At 38.5% G+C, this 16116-nt stretch overlaps 1 protein-coding gene across 7 annotated transcripts in view; it reads left to right on the top strand.

Annotated features, from left to right (window-relative positions):
* The window catches only part of RAF1 (Raf-1 proto-oncogene, serine/threonine kinase), an 84041-nt gene that overhangs the window by 35177 nt on the left and 32748 nt on the right, over positions 1 to 16116 (top strand). For 3 of the 7 annotated variants that reach the window (XM_080814758.1, XM_080814756.1, XM_080814760.1), the window contains 2 exons: positions 7597 to 7732; positions 7858 to 7909. The exons of 2 other annotated variants lie outside the window; for them this stretch is intronic. The gene's annotated coding sequence lies outside the window, so the exon portion shown is untranslated. Of the gene's footprint in view, positions 1 to 7596; positions 7733 to 7857; positions 7910 to 15545; positions 15635 to 16116 lie in introns of all 7 variants that reach the window. 2 more of the 7 variants (XM_080814761.1, XM_080814759.1) reach the window with 2 other exon arrangements.

Genomic DNA, 16116 nt, shown 5'->3' on the forward strand with positions numbered 1-16116 from the left:
GTATCTTGTTACTAGTGAGTTTTGGCATGTGGCAAAGTAGAGAGCAAACTAATACTGTTACTGTTCAGATAACTATAACAGGCCTTGTTAAATATGTTTGTTTTTCATGAATGCTTGTTTTTGGTTCTAATTTTATATTATATCTCATAAATAGCCATTGTTTCCTTAATTTGCATAAATTTTAGATTCTCTAACTACCATCCATTGGTTTTGAAGTCTTGGTTGAGTAATTCCTGTGGGTCAGGTGTCCTGCTAAGTTCTGGGAGAACAGAGAAGGCATGCATTCTGTCTTTAAGGAGCTTATAGGTGGGTAGGGAGGCAGACATGTAAATAAGTATAGTACAAGAGGGGAAGTGCTATTAATATTTATTTAAATAATATGACTATGAAAAAAGGGAATAGTAAATTCTTTATGATTAGGGAGTAAAGAAGAGAGGCTTTATGAGGGAGAATTTCAGGTGCTTGCCTAAAGAATATTAAGGACCAAAGCCTCAATAGAGGCTTTGAGAATAAAATTCTTGTGAAGGGCTGCCCTCAAAGACTTCTGGAAACCATCTTTATACATTTTAAGATTTTCATACTGTACAAGGACTGCAATCTCTGAAACAATCCAGAAGAGACTTTTTTTTTAAATTGCAAGATTGTAAATAAGTATAATCTTTGTTGTATGTGCTCTGGAGAAGGATTTAAATTGGGGAAGCAATCTACAGTAAATTCAGTGAAATAGTTAACACCACACTCTCATTTGGTGTTTTCTTTGAAAGGTGAAAAAAACATCATCTCAGCAGGCAGGAAACGGAAGGCCTCATGACAACAAAGATCATTATAAGAAGTGATAAATGAGAATGTAGAGGAAGGGCTAATTTTAGAGAGAGATGAATATTAGAAATTCAGTAATTTACTAAAAGACTATATAGTGTAAGAACCATGAGTATATATCTTCCATGCCTTAAAAATGGCATATTAGGGGCACCTGAGTGGCTCAGTGGGTTAGGCCTCTGCCTTCGGCTCAGGTCATGATCTCAGGGTCCTGGGATTGAGCCCCACATTGGGCTCTTGGCTCAGCAGAGGGCCTGCTTCCCCCTCTCTCTGTCTTCTGCTCTGCCTATTTGTGATCTCTCTCTCTCTGTCAAATAAATAAAATCTTAAAAAAAAAACATATTATTGGGGTGCCTGAGTGGCTCAGTTGATTAAGTGCCTGATTCTTGGTTTCCACTCAGATCGTGATCTCAGGGTGGTGAAATTGAGCCCCATATTGGGCTCCACACTGGACATGTAGCCTGCTTGGGATTCTCTTTCTCCCTGTCCCCGCCCCCCCCCAAAAATGGCATATTGCTTAAAAGTTGGTCAACCATGTACCCAATCAGCATTGGAGAATGGTCTCAGATTACTGTCTGTGTATCCATTAAAGTAGATATCGTCACAGTAAATTTGAGTGATAAAGTCACAAAATGACCAAAAGTGAGAAAAGAATGAAAATTTAATATACTAAGTTTTTTGAGTACACATAGCAATGAAGTACATGAAAACAGGAAGAATTACATGAAGTAGGAAAGCTATTTCTAAATGAAATGTAAGGTAGCACATAGTTCATTGGGAGGGCTAAGAAAGACACTTTAAGATTAGAGGGATCCTTTAAAAAGTGATCATTCATTCAAGGGTAAGAAGATGTATTTTGTGGGTTAATACATTTAGAGAAATTGATTTAAGGTGGTCTACGGATTCTGGGCTTTCAAACTTAGTGGTCCACACTAAACAGTACTTAAAAAAAATTTTTTTTTTTATTGAAGTAATCACCACACCCTACGTGGGGCTCGAATTTACAATCCCGAGGTCGGGAGTTGCCTGCTTCTCTGAGCCAGGCAAGCACCCCAAAATGTATGTTTTTATAATGTGCGTGTACCTGAATCAAAGATTTCTCAAAATAGTACTTATCTGTACTATGTGTGATACATTCTGTTCTTATTTTTGAAGAAAGCTGGTCATAACTCACCAAAATGATTTCTTGACGACTAATGGAACATACCCCATAGGTTGAAAAAGTACTGAGTTACAGTCTAGAAAAAAAAAAAAAAAGCCTTGAGTTTTTGAAGTCTCTTCTCTGAAGAATCTGGCTGTAAAGGCACTGATCTTGGGGTGCCTTGCTGGCTCAGTTGATTCTGGGGTTGTGGGTTCAAGCCCCACATTGGGTGTGTACAGATTACTTAAAGTCCTTAAAAAAAAAAAAAGGTACTGCTTCTGTCCCTTCTTGAAACCATATTGGTGCTATTTTAGTTATACCACAAAGAGGGTTCAGGCTGTTTCACCAAATAAGTGTTTAAGGTCAGGGAACTTCTGTGATAAAAAAGCTTCTATTCTGTACATATGAAGAAAGTTATCTGAAAAAACATTTATTTAATCATTGGACAGAAATAAGCTTTTGAAATTAGATTCCATATAAACTCTTTGTTACCAAAGTTATCTTCAAATGGTGTACTTAAATCCTCTTTTAAACAACATACTTTTAGTAAGAGTTGAAAAATTTGCATAAATACCAAGAAATGCATTATGAACAATTTTATCTTTTTTTGTGTTTTACTTTTGACACTAAACATGTATAGTCCTTTATTATTATTTTTTTTAATTTATTTGTTTTGGAGAGGGACAGGGAGAGAGAATCTCTAGCAGACTCCCTGCTGACTGAGGACCCTGATGTGGGGCTCAGTCCCATGACCCTGAGATCATGACCCAAGTCAGAATCAAGAGTTGGACACTCAACAAACTGATCCACCCAGGTGCCCTTATAGTCCTTTAAGTATTTTTAAAAATTTATTGCTGACAAGATAACATGACATTGGCCTCATTCTCACATTATGGAGAATAACTTACCATTTTAACAGTGAAACCGGATACTTTTCCCCCCTTAAATGTAAAAGTGTATAAACTACTCCCAGTTTTTTTTTTTTTTTTAAGGTTTTATTTATTTATTTGACAGAGAGAGACCACTAAAGGGAGAGCGAGCCAAGCAGGGGGAGCGGCCCAGGGAGAGGGAGAAGCAGGCTCTCCACTGAGCAGGGAGCCTGTTGTGGGACTTGATCCCAGGACTCTGGGATCATGACCTGAGTCAAAGGCAGATGCTCAATGACTGAGCCACCCAGGCACCCCTAAAATACTCCCTATTTAAAACTTAAAAGTTTTCTTTTTAAAAAGCTTTCTTGGGCAAAACAAAGTGGGATTTTAAATAACTTTTCATAGTGTTTTTCCTAGAAAATAAAGTCTGGTTAAATTCTTTTTTTTTTTTTTTAAGATTTTATTTATTTATTTGACAGACAGAGATCACAAGTAGGCAGAGAGGCAAGCAGAGAGAGAGAGGAGGAAGCAGGCTCCCCGCTGAGTAGAGAGCCCAATGCGGGGCTCGATCCCAGGACCCTGAGATTATGACCTGAGCCGAAGGCAGAGGCTTTAACCCACTGAGCCACCCAGGCGTCCCTGGTTAAATTCTTTTTATTTTTAAAAATATTTAATTGAGGGGCGCCTGGGTGGCTCAGTGGTTTAAGCCTCTGCCTTCGGCTCAGGTCGTGATCTCGGGGTCCTGGGATCGAGCCCCGCATCGGGCTCTCTGCTCAGCAGGAGCCTGCTTCCCCCTGTCTCTGTCTGCCTCTCTGCCTAGCTCTGATTTCTGTCAAATAAATAAAATCTTTAAAAAAAAATTAAAAAAAATATTTAATTGAAGTGTAATTGACATAGAATATATTAGTTTCAGGTGTTATAGCATAGTGAATGGACATTTATATTCATTACAAAATGTTTACCATGGTAAGTGTAGTTACCACCCGTCACCAAAGTTATTACAGTATTATTAACGGTATTCCCTAATGCTGTACTTTTATTTCTTGTGACTTACTTATTTTATAACAAACTTTCTACCTCTTAATGCCTTTCACCTGTTTGGCCCATTCTACCACTCCCCATTCTACCACCACCATCCTACCATTTCCCCTCTGGAAATGACTAGTTTGTTTTTTTGTATATAGAATCTGTTCCTGTTTTTGTTTTGTTTTTTGGAGTCCATGTTTAAGTGAAATTGTACAGTATATGTCTTTCTCTAACTTATTTAATTACTGCCCTCTAGTCCATCCATGTTGTCACATGCATCCATGTTGTCACAAATTGGCAAGATATCTCTTTTTTATGGCTGAGTAGTATTCCTGTGTGTGTGTGTTCACATACCACATCTTTATCCTTTCATCTGTTGGTGGACGCTTGGGGTTGCTTGCATATCTTGGCTATTGTAAATAATGCTGCGGTGAACATAGGGGTGCATATATCTTTTCAAATTAGCATTTTTGTTTTCTTTGGATAAATACCCAGAAGTGGAATTACTGGATCATGTGGATCATCATCTATTTTTTACTTTTTTGAGGAACTTCCATACTGTTTATATAGTGGCTGTACCAGTTTATATTTCCACCAGCAGTGCACAGAGTTTCTCTTTTCTTCATGGTTTCACCAGCCCTTGGTTATTAAATACACACACACACACACGTATACATATACATATATATATAAAATATGGTTTCTTATATGTACGCTAGCCATTCTGAGTTTTGAGCTGATAATCTCATTGTGATTGTGATTTGCATTTCTCTGGTGATTAGTGATGTTGAGTATCTTTTCATGTGTCCATTGGGTATCTGTATGGTGTTTTTCTGTTTTTGCCTTTTTTTTTTTTCCTTTTTAAGAGATGTCTTCGGGTCCTTTTTAAAATCAGATTATTGGGTTTTTTTTACAGGGTGCCTGGGTGGCTCAGTGGGTTAAAGCCTCTGCCTTCGGCTCAGGTAGTGATCCTGGGGTCCTGGGATCGAGCCCCGCGTTGGGCTCTCTGCTCAACGGGGAGCCTGCTTCTCGCCTACTTGTCATCTCTGTCAAATAAAAAAAAAACACCCAACAATCTTTTTTTTTTTTTTTAAAGATTTTGTTTATTTATTTATTTTTTGCTGTTGAATTCTAGGAGTTCTTTATGTATTTTGGATATTGACCCCTTATTGGATACATTGTTTGCAGATACCTTCTCCCATTTATTAAGTTGCCTTTTCTTTTTTTTTTTTTAATTTTTTTTTTAAGATTTTATTTATTTATTTGACAGAGATCACAAATAGGCAGAGAGGCAGGCAGAGAGAGAGAGGAGGAAGCAGGCTTCCCGCGGAGCAGAGAGCCCGATGCGGGGCTCTATCCCAGGACCCTGGGATCATGACCTGAGCTGAAAGCAGAGGCTTTAACCCACTGAGCCACCCAGGCGCCCCTGCCTTTTCATTTTGTTGACAGTTTCTTCGGCTATGCAAAAACTTTTTAGTTTGATATGACCCAGTTGTTTATTCTTGCTTTTGTTGCCCTTGCCTGAGGAGACAGTTCCAAAAAGCATTGCTAAGGCCAAATTCCAAGAATTTACTGCCTATGTTTTCTTTTAAAAGTTCTGTAGTTTCAGGGCTTATATTTAGGTCTTCAATCCAATTTGAATTTTTGTGTGTATCTCTGCATGTGGTAAAAGAAAGTTATTTCACTCTTCTACATATAGATGTCCAGTTTTCCCAGCAAAACTTACTGAAGAGACTGTCTTTTCACTATTATATATTCTTGTTTCCTTTGTTGTAGATTGCCAGTATAAGTGTGGGTTTGTTTCTGGGAGTTCTGTTCTGTTCCATCAAACTGTGTGTGTGTGTGTATGTGTGTGTTCTGTGCCAGTGCCATACCGCTTTGATTATTATAGCTTTGTAGTATATCTTAAAATCTAGGATTGCGATGGTTCCAGCCTTTTCTTTCTCAAGATTGCTTTGGCTATTTGGAATCTTTTGTGGTTTCATATAAATTGTAGGATTATTTGTTCTGGTTCCGTGAAAAATACTATTGGTATTTTGTTAGGAGTTGCACTGAAACTGTAGATTACTGATCTGTAATCTACAGATTAGATTAGGCAATGGGCATTTTAACAATATTTAACAATATTCTTCCAATCTATGAGTGTGGTGTATTTTTTTCATTTATTGATTGTCTTCATCTTCTTTCTTCAGTGTCCTGATAGTTTTCAGAGTACAGGTCTTTCACCCCCTTGATTAAATTTATTCCTAGGTATTTTATTCTTAAAATCTTTGTTAAAAAGATTTAGAGAATTAGAGAGTGCACATGGCTGAGCAGTAGGAAAGGGAGAGATTCTCAAAGCATGGAGCCTGATGCAGGGCTCGATCCCATGACCCATAGACCATAACCTGAGCCAAAACCAAGAGTCTGGTACTCAACAAACTGAACTACCCAGGTACACCACTGGGTATTTTATTCTTTTTAATGCAATTGTAAATGGGATTATTTTCCTAATTTCTCTTTCTGCTAGCTTGTTATTAGTGTATAGAACTGCAACAGATTTTTATAGATTGATTTTTGTATCCTGAAGCTTTACTGAATTCATTCTAAGTTTTTTTTGGTGGTCTTTAGGGTTTTCTAAATATAGTATCATCTCATTTGCAAATAGTGACAGTTTTACTTCTTCCTTAGGAATTTGGATGCCTTTTATTTCTTGTCTCATTGCTGTGGCTAGAACTTGCAGTACTATGTTGAATAAAAAGTGATTAGAGTGGACATCATTGTCTTGTTCCTGGTCTTAAAAGCTTTCACCTTTTTACTGTTGAGTATCATGTTAGCAGTGGGTGTCGTATATGGCCTTTATTATGTTAAGGTATATTTCCTCTGTACCCACATTATTGAGAGTTTTTAAAATTTTTAATCATAATGTATGTTGAATCGTTAAATGCCTTTTCTGCATCTTTTGAAATGATCATGATTTTTATCATTGATTAATGTGGTGTATCAGATAGTTGCAGATATTGAACCATCCTGGCCTCTCTGAAATAAATTCCACTTGATCATGGTGAATGATCCTTTCAATATATTGTTGAATTTGGTTTGCTTATATTTTATTGAGTATTTTGTAGCCATGTTTATTGGGGATATTAGCCTATAATTATCTTTCTTTCTTTCTTTTTCTTTTTCTTTTTTGGGGGGGTTGGGTGGGTATTGACTTTGGTTTTGGTATTGGTATGCTGGCCTCATGAAATGAATTTGGAAGCATTCCTTTTTCTTCAGTTTTCTGAAATAGTTTGAGAAGGATAGGTTAGTCTTCTTTAAATGTTTGGTAGAATCTGGGGCATCTGGGTGGTGCAGTCTGTTTGTTGCGTGTCTGATTCTTGGTTTCAGCTCAGGTTGTGATCTTGGGGTCGTGAGACTGAGCCCTGCACTAGGCTCCGTGCTGAGCACAGAGTCTGCTTTAGATTCTCTCTCCCTCTCCCGCTTGTGTGCTTGTGCTCTTAAATAAATAAATAAATCTTGAATAAAAAATAAATGTTTGGTAGAATTCACCTGTGAAGGCATTGGGTCCTGAACTTTTTGTTTAAAAGCTTTTTTCTTACTGATTTCATTACTAGAAATATGTTCTGTTCAGATTTTCTGTTTCTTCCTGATTTGGTTTTCTAAGATTATATATTTCTGGGAATTTATCCGTTTCTTCTAGGTTGTCAAATTTGTTGGAATATAATTTTTTTTTAAAGATTTTATTCATTTATTTGACAGACAGAGACCACAAGTAGAGAGGCAGGAGGAAGCAGGCTCCCCGCCGAGCAGAGAGCCTGATGTGGGGCTCGATCCCAGGACCCCGGGACCACGACCCGAGCTGAAGGCAGAGACCTTAACCCACTGAGCCACCCAGGTGCCCCTGGAATATAATTTTTCAGTCTTTTATACGTCTTTTCTATTTTCTTTGTCTCAGTTTATTTCTGCTCTTTATTATTTCCTTCCTTCTACTAACTTTGGACTTTGTTCTTCTTTTTCTAGTTTTTCTTTAGGTGTACGGTTGTACTGTTTGTGATTTTTCTTATTTCTTGAGGTAAGCCTGTACTGCTATAAACACCCTTCTTAGAACTGCTTGTGCTGTGTCCCAGAAATTTTGGAACACTGGTTTTCTGCTTTCATTTGTCTCAAGTTATTTTTTTATTTCCTCTTTGATTTCTTTGGTGATTCATTGGTTGTTTAGTAGCCTGTTGTGTAACCTCCACATGTTTGTGTTTTTTCCTGTAATTGATTTTTTTTAGTTTAATACCTTTGTGGTCTGAAAAGATGCTTGCTAGGATTTCAGTCTTAAATGTATTGATACTTGCTGTGTGGTCTAACATGTGTTCTATCCTGGAGAATGTTCCATGTGCACTTGAAAAGAGTGTTCACTCTGCTGTTTTTGGATGGAATTTTCTGTGTGTGTGTGTGTGTGTGTGTGTGTGTGTGTATAAAGTCCATCTGGCAATATGTCATTTAAAGCTACTGTTTCCTTATTGATCAGTGTGTATGATCTATCATTGATGTAAGTGGGGTGTTAAAATCTCCTATTATTGTTGTATTACTGTCAGTTAAATTCCTTCCTTTCCTTCCTTCTTCCCTTCCTTCCTTCCTTCTGTCCATCAACTCTGTGCCCAACATGGGTCTTGAACTCATGACCTTGAGATCTAGAGTCACATACTCTACTGACTGAGCTAGCCATGTACCCCAATCAACTTATTTATGCTTGTTAATATTTGCTTTATATATTTAGGTGCTTCTTTTTTGGGTGCATCGATATTTACAATTGTTGGACTGATCCCTTTATCATCCCTTTATCATTATGTAATGCCCTTCTTTGTCCTGTTACAGTCTTTAAAGTCTGTTTTGTAAGATACAAATTGTTGTTGTCTTTTTTTTTTTTTTTTTTAATTTCTATTTGCACAAAATACCCTTTTTTATCCATTCATATTCAGTCTGTATGTGCCTTTAGGTCTGAAGTGAGTGTTTAATAGGCATCGTATAGTTGGGTTTTGTTTTTTTTTTTTTTTTTTTTTTTTTTTTTAATATTTTATTTATTTATTTGACAGAGAGAGATCACAGGTAGGCAGAGAGGCAGGCAGAGAGAGAGGAGGAAGCAGGCTCCCCGCCGAGCAGAGAGCCCGATGCGGGGCTCGATCCCAGGACCCTGAGATCATGACCCGAGCCGAAGGCAGAGGCTTCAACCCACTGAGCCACCCAGGCGCCCCGTTGGGTTTTGTTTTTTTAATCCATTCATTAATTCACCCTGTGTCTTTTGATGAGAGTGTTTAGGTCATTTACATTTAAAATATACTTATTGCCATTTTGTTAATTGTTTTCTTGTTTTGTAGTTTTCTGTTCCTTTTTCCTTCTAGGACTTTCTTTCCTTGTGATTTGGTGACGTTTTTAGTGTTATGCTTGAATTCCTTTCTCTTAATTTTTTTGTATCTATTACAGGGTTTTGGGTTATGGTTACCATAAGGTTCATATATAATGTCCCATGTATATAGCAGTCTGTTTTAAGTTGATGGTCACTTAAGTTCATACATTCTAAAAACACTACATTTTTATTCCGTCCATGTTTTTTTAAAAATTAATTTATTACTGTGTGTGTGAGAGAGAAAGAGAATGAGAATGAGTGGGAAGGGCAGAGGGAGAGGGGAAGAGAATCTCAAGCAAACTCTGTACTAAGCACAGAGCCCAACACGGGGCTCAGTCTAATAACCCTGAGATTAGGATTGAGCTGAAACCAAGAGTTGGATGCTTAACCAGCTGTACCACCCGGGTGACCCGTCCATGTTTTATGTATATGATGTCACATTTTACATCTTTTTATTTTGTGTATCCCTTAACTATTGTAGACATAATTGATTTTATTATTTTTGTCTTTTAACCTTCATATTAGCTTTATAAGTGATATATTTTCACTATATGTTTGCACTCCTTTTTTTTTTTTTTTTTTGACAGAGTGAGCACCAGCAGGGTGAGTGGGAGAGGAAGAAGCAGGTTTCCCACTGAGTCGGGAGCCTGATGTGGGGCTCAATCTCAGGACCCTGGGATCATGACCTGAGCCAAAGGCAGACATTTAACTGACTGAGCCACCTGGATGCCCCTATATGTTTGCTTTTAGCAGTGAAACTTCTTTCCTTTTATAATTTTCTTATCAGCCAGCTGTTTTCCACTTAAAGAAGTCCTTTTAACATTTCTTGTAAGGCGGGCTTAGTGGTGATGAACTCTAAGTTTTATTTGTCTAGGAAGCTCTGTGTCTTCTTCAGTTGTGAATGATAACCTTGCTGGGTTGAGTATTCTTGGTCGTAGGTTTTTTTCTTTCAGCACTGTGAACATATCATGCCACTCTTTCTGGACTGCAAAGTTTCTGCTGAAACAGTCAGCTCATAACATTATGGGGTATGAGGTCTCCTCTTTTATGTAACTAGTTGCTTTTCTCTTGTTGCTGTTAAGATTTTCTGTTTATCATTAAGTTTTGACATTTTAATAATTATGTATCTTTGTTTGGGGCTCTTTTTGCTTCCTGTACGTGGATGTCTATTTCCTTTCCCAGGATAGGAATGTTTTTGTTGTCATTGTTGTTGTTGTTGTTTTAATTTTTTTTATTTATTAGACAGAGATCACAAGTAGGCAGAGAGGCAGGCAGAGAGAGGGGGAAGCAGGCTCCCTGCAGAGCAGAGAGCCCGATGCGGGGCTCGATCCCAGGGCCCCAGGATCATGACCTGAGCCGAAGGCAGAGGCTTTAACCCACTGAGCCACCCAGGTGCCCCTGTCATTGTTGTTTTTAACATAGGCTCCACACTCAGCGTGGAGCCCAGTATAGGGCTTGAATTCATAGCTCTGAGATCGAGACCTGAGCCAAGATCAAGAGTCAGATAGATGCTTGATCAGCTGAGCCATCCAGGCACTCCCAGGGCAGGGAAGTTTTTAGCTGTTACTTCTTCAGATAAATTTTCTGCTCTCTTCTCCTCTGGGACCCCTGTAATGCTACTGTTATTATGGTTGACATTGTTTCAGAGTTCTCTTAACCTACCTTCATTAAAAAAATTTTCCCCCCCTTTTTGCTATTCAGTGTCGTGATCCCACTACACTGCCTCCCAGATTAGTGATCTATACTGCTACATCCTCTAATCTGCTGATTTCCTCTAGTGTATTTTTCATTTCAGTTATTGTATTCTTCAGCTCTGATTGGTTCTTTTTATATTTTCTCTTTGTTGAAGTTCTGAGTTCATCCACTCTTCTAGGTCTGGTGAATATTTTTATAACTATTACTTTGATTGCTTATTTTTCTTTCACTTAGTTCTTTTTTTCTGAGGTTTTATTTTATTTTCTCATCTGGAACATAGTCTTCCATCTCCTCATTTTGTCTGACTCTCTGCATTTCTGTGTATTGAGTAGGTCACCTAAATCTCCTGGACTTGAAAGTAGTGGCTTTTGGATAAAAAAACAAAACCCATCAATATGCTGTCTACAGGAAACTCATTTTAGACCCAAAGACACCTCCAGATTTAAAGTGAGGGGGTGGAAAACAATTTACCATGCTAATGGACTTCAAAAGAAAGCTGGGATGGCAGTCCTTACATCAGATCAATTAGATTTTAAGCCAAAGACTATAATAAGAGATGAGGAAGGACACTATATCATACTCAAAGGGTCTGTCCAACAAGAAGATCTAACAGTTTTAAATACCTATGCTCCTAACATGGGAGCAGCCAACTATATAAACCAATTAATAACAAAATCAAACATATCAACGATAATACAGTAATAGTAGGGGACTTTAACAACCCCTCACTGAAATGGACTGATCATCAAACAAAAGATCAACAAGGAAATAAAGGCCTTAAATGACATACTGGACCAGATGGACATCACAGATATATTCAGAACATTCCATTCCAAAGCAACAGAATACAAATTCTTCTCTAGTGCACATGGAACATTCTCCAGAATAGATCACATCCTGGGTCATAAATCAGGTCTCAACTGGTATCAAAAGATTGGAATCATTCCCTGCATATTTTCAGACCATGATACTCTGAAGCTAGAACTCAGTCACAAGAGGAAATTTGGAAAGAACCCAAATACATGGAGACTAAAGAGCATCCTTCTAAAGAATGATTGGGCCAACCAGGAAATTAAAGAAGAATTGAAAAAATCCATGGAAACAAATGATAATGAAAACACAACGGTTCAAACTCTGTGGGACACAACAAAGGCAGTCCTGAGAGGAAAATATATAGCAATACAAGCCTTTCTCAAGAAACAAGAAAGGTCTCAAATATACAACCTAACTCTACACCTAAAGGAGCTGGAGAAAGAACAGCAAAGAAAGCCTAAACCCAGCAGGAGAAGAGAAATCATAAAGATCAGAGCAGAAATCAATGAAGTAGAAACCAAAAAAACAGTAGAACAAATCAACGAAACTAGGAGCTGGTTCTTTGAAAGAATTAATAAGATTGAAAGTAGTGGCTTTAAGTAGAGTCCTAGTAGTTCAGTACCCTCTGATCAGTAGAACCACGTGTTTCATGGGTATCTCCTGTGTGGTCCTCTTGTTACGACTGGGCTGTGACTGCTCTAGGCATCTTAACGGTTGGTGCTAGTCCCCAGCTTGGCTGGGCTGTGACTGGGTGTGACTACTGTGGGTGCCCTTCTTGGCAGAACTGGCCCCTGGCACAGCTGGCTGTTGCAGGCATGCTGGTGGGAGAGGCCCCAGTCCTGTCTGGGGCTGCCCACTGGGTGTGGGGGGGCAGTAATTGCTTTAGGGAGTTGCTGGTCTCTACCAAGGGTGTCCATTGGTTCACTGTGGGGTAGGAGCAGCTTTGGAGAGGCACCTGCTGCAGTGGTAGGGCAGGTCCACTGGGGGGTGCGGGGGCAGGTGAATGGTGGTAGCAAGGTAGAAGGAGAGTGTCAGAATTGGTTCCCACCAGTTAGGCTGAAAGAGGCCAAAAAAAATGATGCCCACCAGCTCTTCCATTCCTGGAGAAAGTTTCTACAGATTCTGCCCCATTAGCACACAGTGTAAAATTAGTCAATAAATCTCTTGTGTATAATCCAGATGCTTTTCAAACTGCTGCAATTCTGCTAGGTCTTGGAATAACTGATAAGTGTGCAGACCATTTAAGAATAGTCTCAGTTTTCTGTAGCCCTCTGGCTCTCCTGGAGGTAAGCCCTGTTGATTCTCAAAGTGAGATGTTGTGGGGTCTTGTTTTCCTAGTGAGGAAAACATAAGGCAGGGGTTGCCTTATGTAGGGCTAGATTGGTTTGCTTCCCAGGGAAGACCTGTGTGTCTGTGATATTCCTCCTGCTTGTGAGTTACCACACTGGGGGTTTCAAAGATACCCAGCTGTCTCTGCCCCCTCTTAACCTTCTCAATATGGTCCTTTAAAAAATATTTTTAACTGTGAAAATACTATCTTGCTAGTTTTTGGTTATTTTCGGAGTGAGTTGCACTTTATGTGGTTGCAGCCTTCATGTGTCTGTAGGAGCAGGTGAGCTCAGGATCCTCCTACTGCACGGTCTTCCCAAGCTTCCCTGGATAACTATTCTTTAAATTAGACCTTTAGCCAGTGTGTTGGTGTAGCATCCTTTTCTGGGAGGTCTTGTTTTTATAAACTAGTCTTACTTTAAATTGTTTCCAGTTTGGCTTTATGCCTTTGGCTTTGAAGTAGTTTAGTTTATTGATATTACAGATAATGCTGCATTAAGTATTCCTTAGTAGTGCTGGGTATTTCTGTAGTGCTGGCTGTTGTATTTTCCCTATAAGATAGATTGTCAAATTGTATCAAAATTCAAATATTTAAATAGCTAAGAGACACTAGTAGATTGTTGCAGTTTATATTCTTACCAGCAAGTAGGAGAGGTAGGTTTTCTCAAATGCCCGTGATTGATATTTTCCTTTTCAGTCTTAAATTTTATAAATCTGATGTTAAAAATAGTATTTTATGGGGCACCTGGGTGGCTCAGTGGGTTAAGCCTCTGCCTTCAGCTCAGGTCATGATCTCAGGGTCCTGGGATCGAGTCCTGCATTGGGCTCTCTGCTCAGCGGGGAGCCTGGTGCCCCCCCCCCCCGGCCTGCCTGCCTCTCTGCCTACTTGTGATCTCTCTCTCTCTGGAAATGAATAAATGAAATCTTTAAAAAAAATAGTATTTTGCTTTTCAAAATTTACATTTCTCTACTATATATGTGTGTATATATACATACATACGAACACACATACACAGATGTGTTTCTATTCTGTGAATTTAATTCCATTTCTTTCTGTTGCATTGTTCATGTTTTTGTTAATTTTTAGGAGTTCTTTGTATATTAGGAATAGTGATCCTTTATAGAGAAAGACAGATATATCTTTTTAAAAATGATTGATTTATTCCAAAATAGTGAATTTCTTCATTCATAAGAGAATGCACTTGTTTTGAAACTCTTCTTTGGAATTGTGAAAGACTTCACATTTAGAGTTTCATTTCTACATTGCTTTGTCTAGTTTTAGTATGTCTCTAGGTATGTATTGTTGAGTGTGTAAAAGATTTCTAGATAAGATTTGGTCAACAGATCAGAAAGATGAAAATATTAGAAGCTAGGTTTACATTTATGTTACATTTATATTTGAGAGTAGTATCAGTGGGGTTTTTGAATGTCTCTAGTTAAGACACGTACGTTGACGCTGAATGGCTTTTAGAAGCTGACTTTGTCTTGGTTTCAGATGTGGCCCTTTAGTAAACTGATTAAGGAATACCTTAAAATAGAACTTCCTGTGATGAGCAGCTTAGTGGTGTATCCATCATCCCTGGGACAGCTGGTAGGGCCCTTGGTCTACCTAGCCTTTCTGCTGACCTCACCATGCCTTACAAATATGGTTCATCTTTTTTTTTTTTTTTTAAAGATTTATTTATTTATTTATTTGACAGAGAGAGAGAGAGAGAGAGAGAACGCGCGCGCACGCAAGCGAGCACGCATAAGTAGGCAGAGTGGCAAGGAGAAGGAGAAGTAGGCTCTCCACCGAGCAGGGAGCCTGATGTTCGGCTCGATCCCAGAACTCTGAGATCATGACCTGAGCCAAAGGCAGCCACTTAACCGACAGAGCCACCCAGGTGCCCCTGGTTCATCATTTTGTTTGAGTGATGTGAAAAAGGTTGGGAAACACTGACTTAACATGCTTCTTAGCCTAGTAAATGGTCTTAACAAACTCACATAGAAAAATAAAAATAATGAATGATAGCCTGAAACTTGAGAATGTAAATGGGCTTGCTTTTATTTTGTCCCTTTTAATTAAGTTATTATAGTATATTCTATACCAAGTACCAGCACTGTTATTTTCTAAGTGCCTTCAAGACTTAGAATTCATCATAAAATAAGTATGTTCTTGAAGTTAGTCCACATTTAAGTCTTATAAGTGGATTCTTTAGTTAATAGTTATAGTACAATCTCTACACCCCTCCCCCCAATTAAATACAGTTTGCTATTTACTGCAGTTTATCATTTGCTGAATGGTAAATATTTTTTAAAGGTGTACTGCTAAATGGAGATTGAACTAACATTTACTAGTTCTGACAGGTCTGTTATATTAAAAAAGTTATACTCTATAAATCAATCCAATCTTTTAAAAAGGCAGGGTGGGGGGCACCTGAGTGGCTTAGTTGGTTGAGTGTCTGGATCTTGATTTCACCTCAAGTCACGATCTTAGGGTCCTGGGAATCAAGCCCTGTGTCTGGCTCGCTCTCTCTGGGAAGTCTGCCTGAGGATTCTCTCCCTTTCCCTCTGCCCACTCACACTGTAAGTATTTTAAAAAAAATTATGTGTGTTTTGCAACATTATTCTGGTTTCTAACTTAATTCATTTAATACTTGAGGGCCTTCAGGTTCTAAGTACTGTGTTATGGACTAAGAATACAGTAGTGAACAGGATTTGCTTTTGTGGAGTAGGAGGGTGGATGGTACTAACCTAAATCTGTACCAACAAAATATGAACAATTTTTTTTTAAAGATTTTATTTATTTATTTGACAGAGATCACAAGTAGTCAGAGAGGCAGGCAGAGAGAGAGAGAGGAGGAAGCAGGCTCCCTGCGGAGCAGAGAGCCCGATGTGGGGCTCGATCCCAGGACCTGGGGATCATGACCTGAGCTGAAGGCAGAGGCTTTAACCCACTGAGCCACCCAGGCACCCCAAAATATGAACAATTTAACATAGTAGTAAGTGCCATGAAGAAAATAAGGCAGAGTTATTTATTTATTTTTAAAAACATTTATTTGACAGCG

This window comes from Martes martes (genome assembly GCF_963455335.1).
Source record: "Martes martes genome assembly, chromosome: 1".
NCBI lineage: Eukaryota > Metazoa > Chordata > Mammalia > Carnivora > Mustelidae > Martes > Martes martes.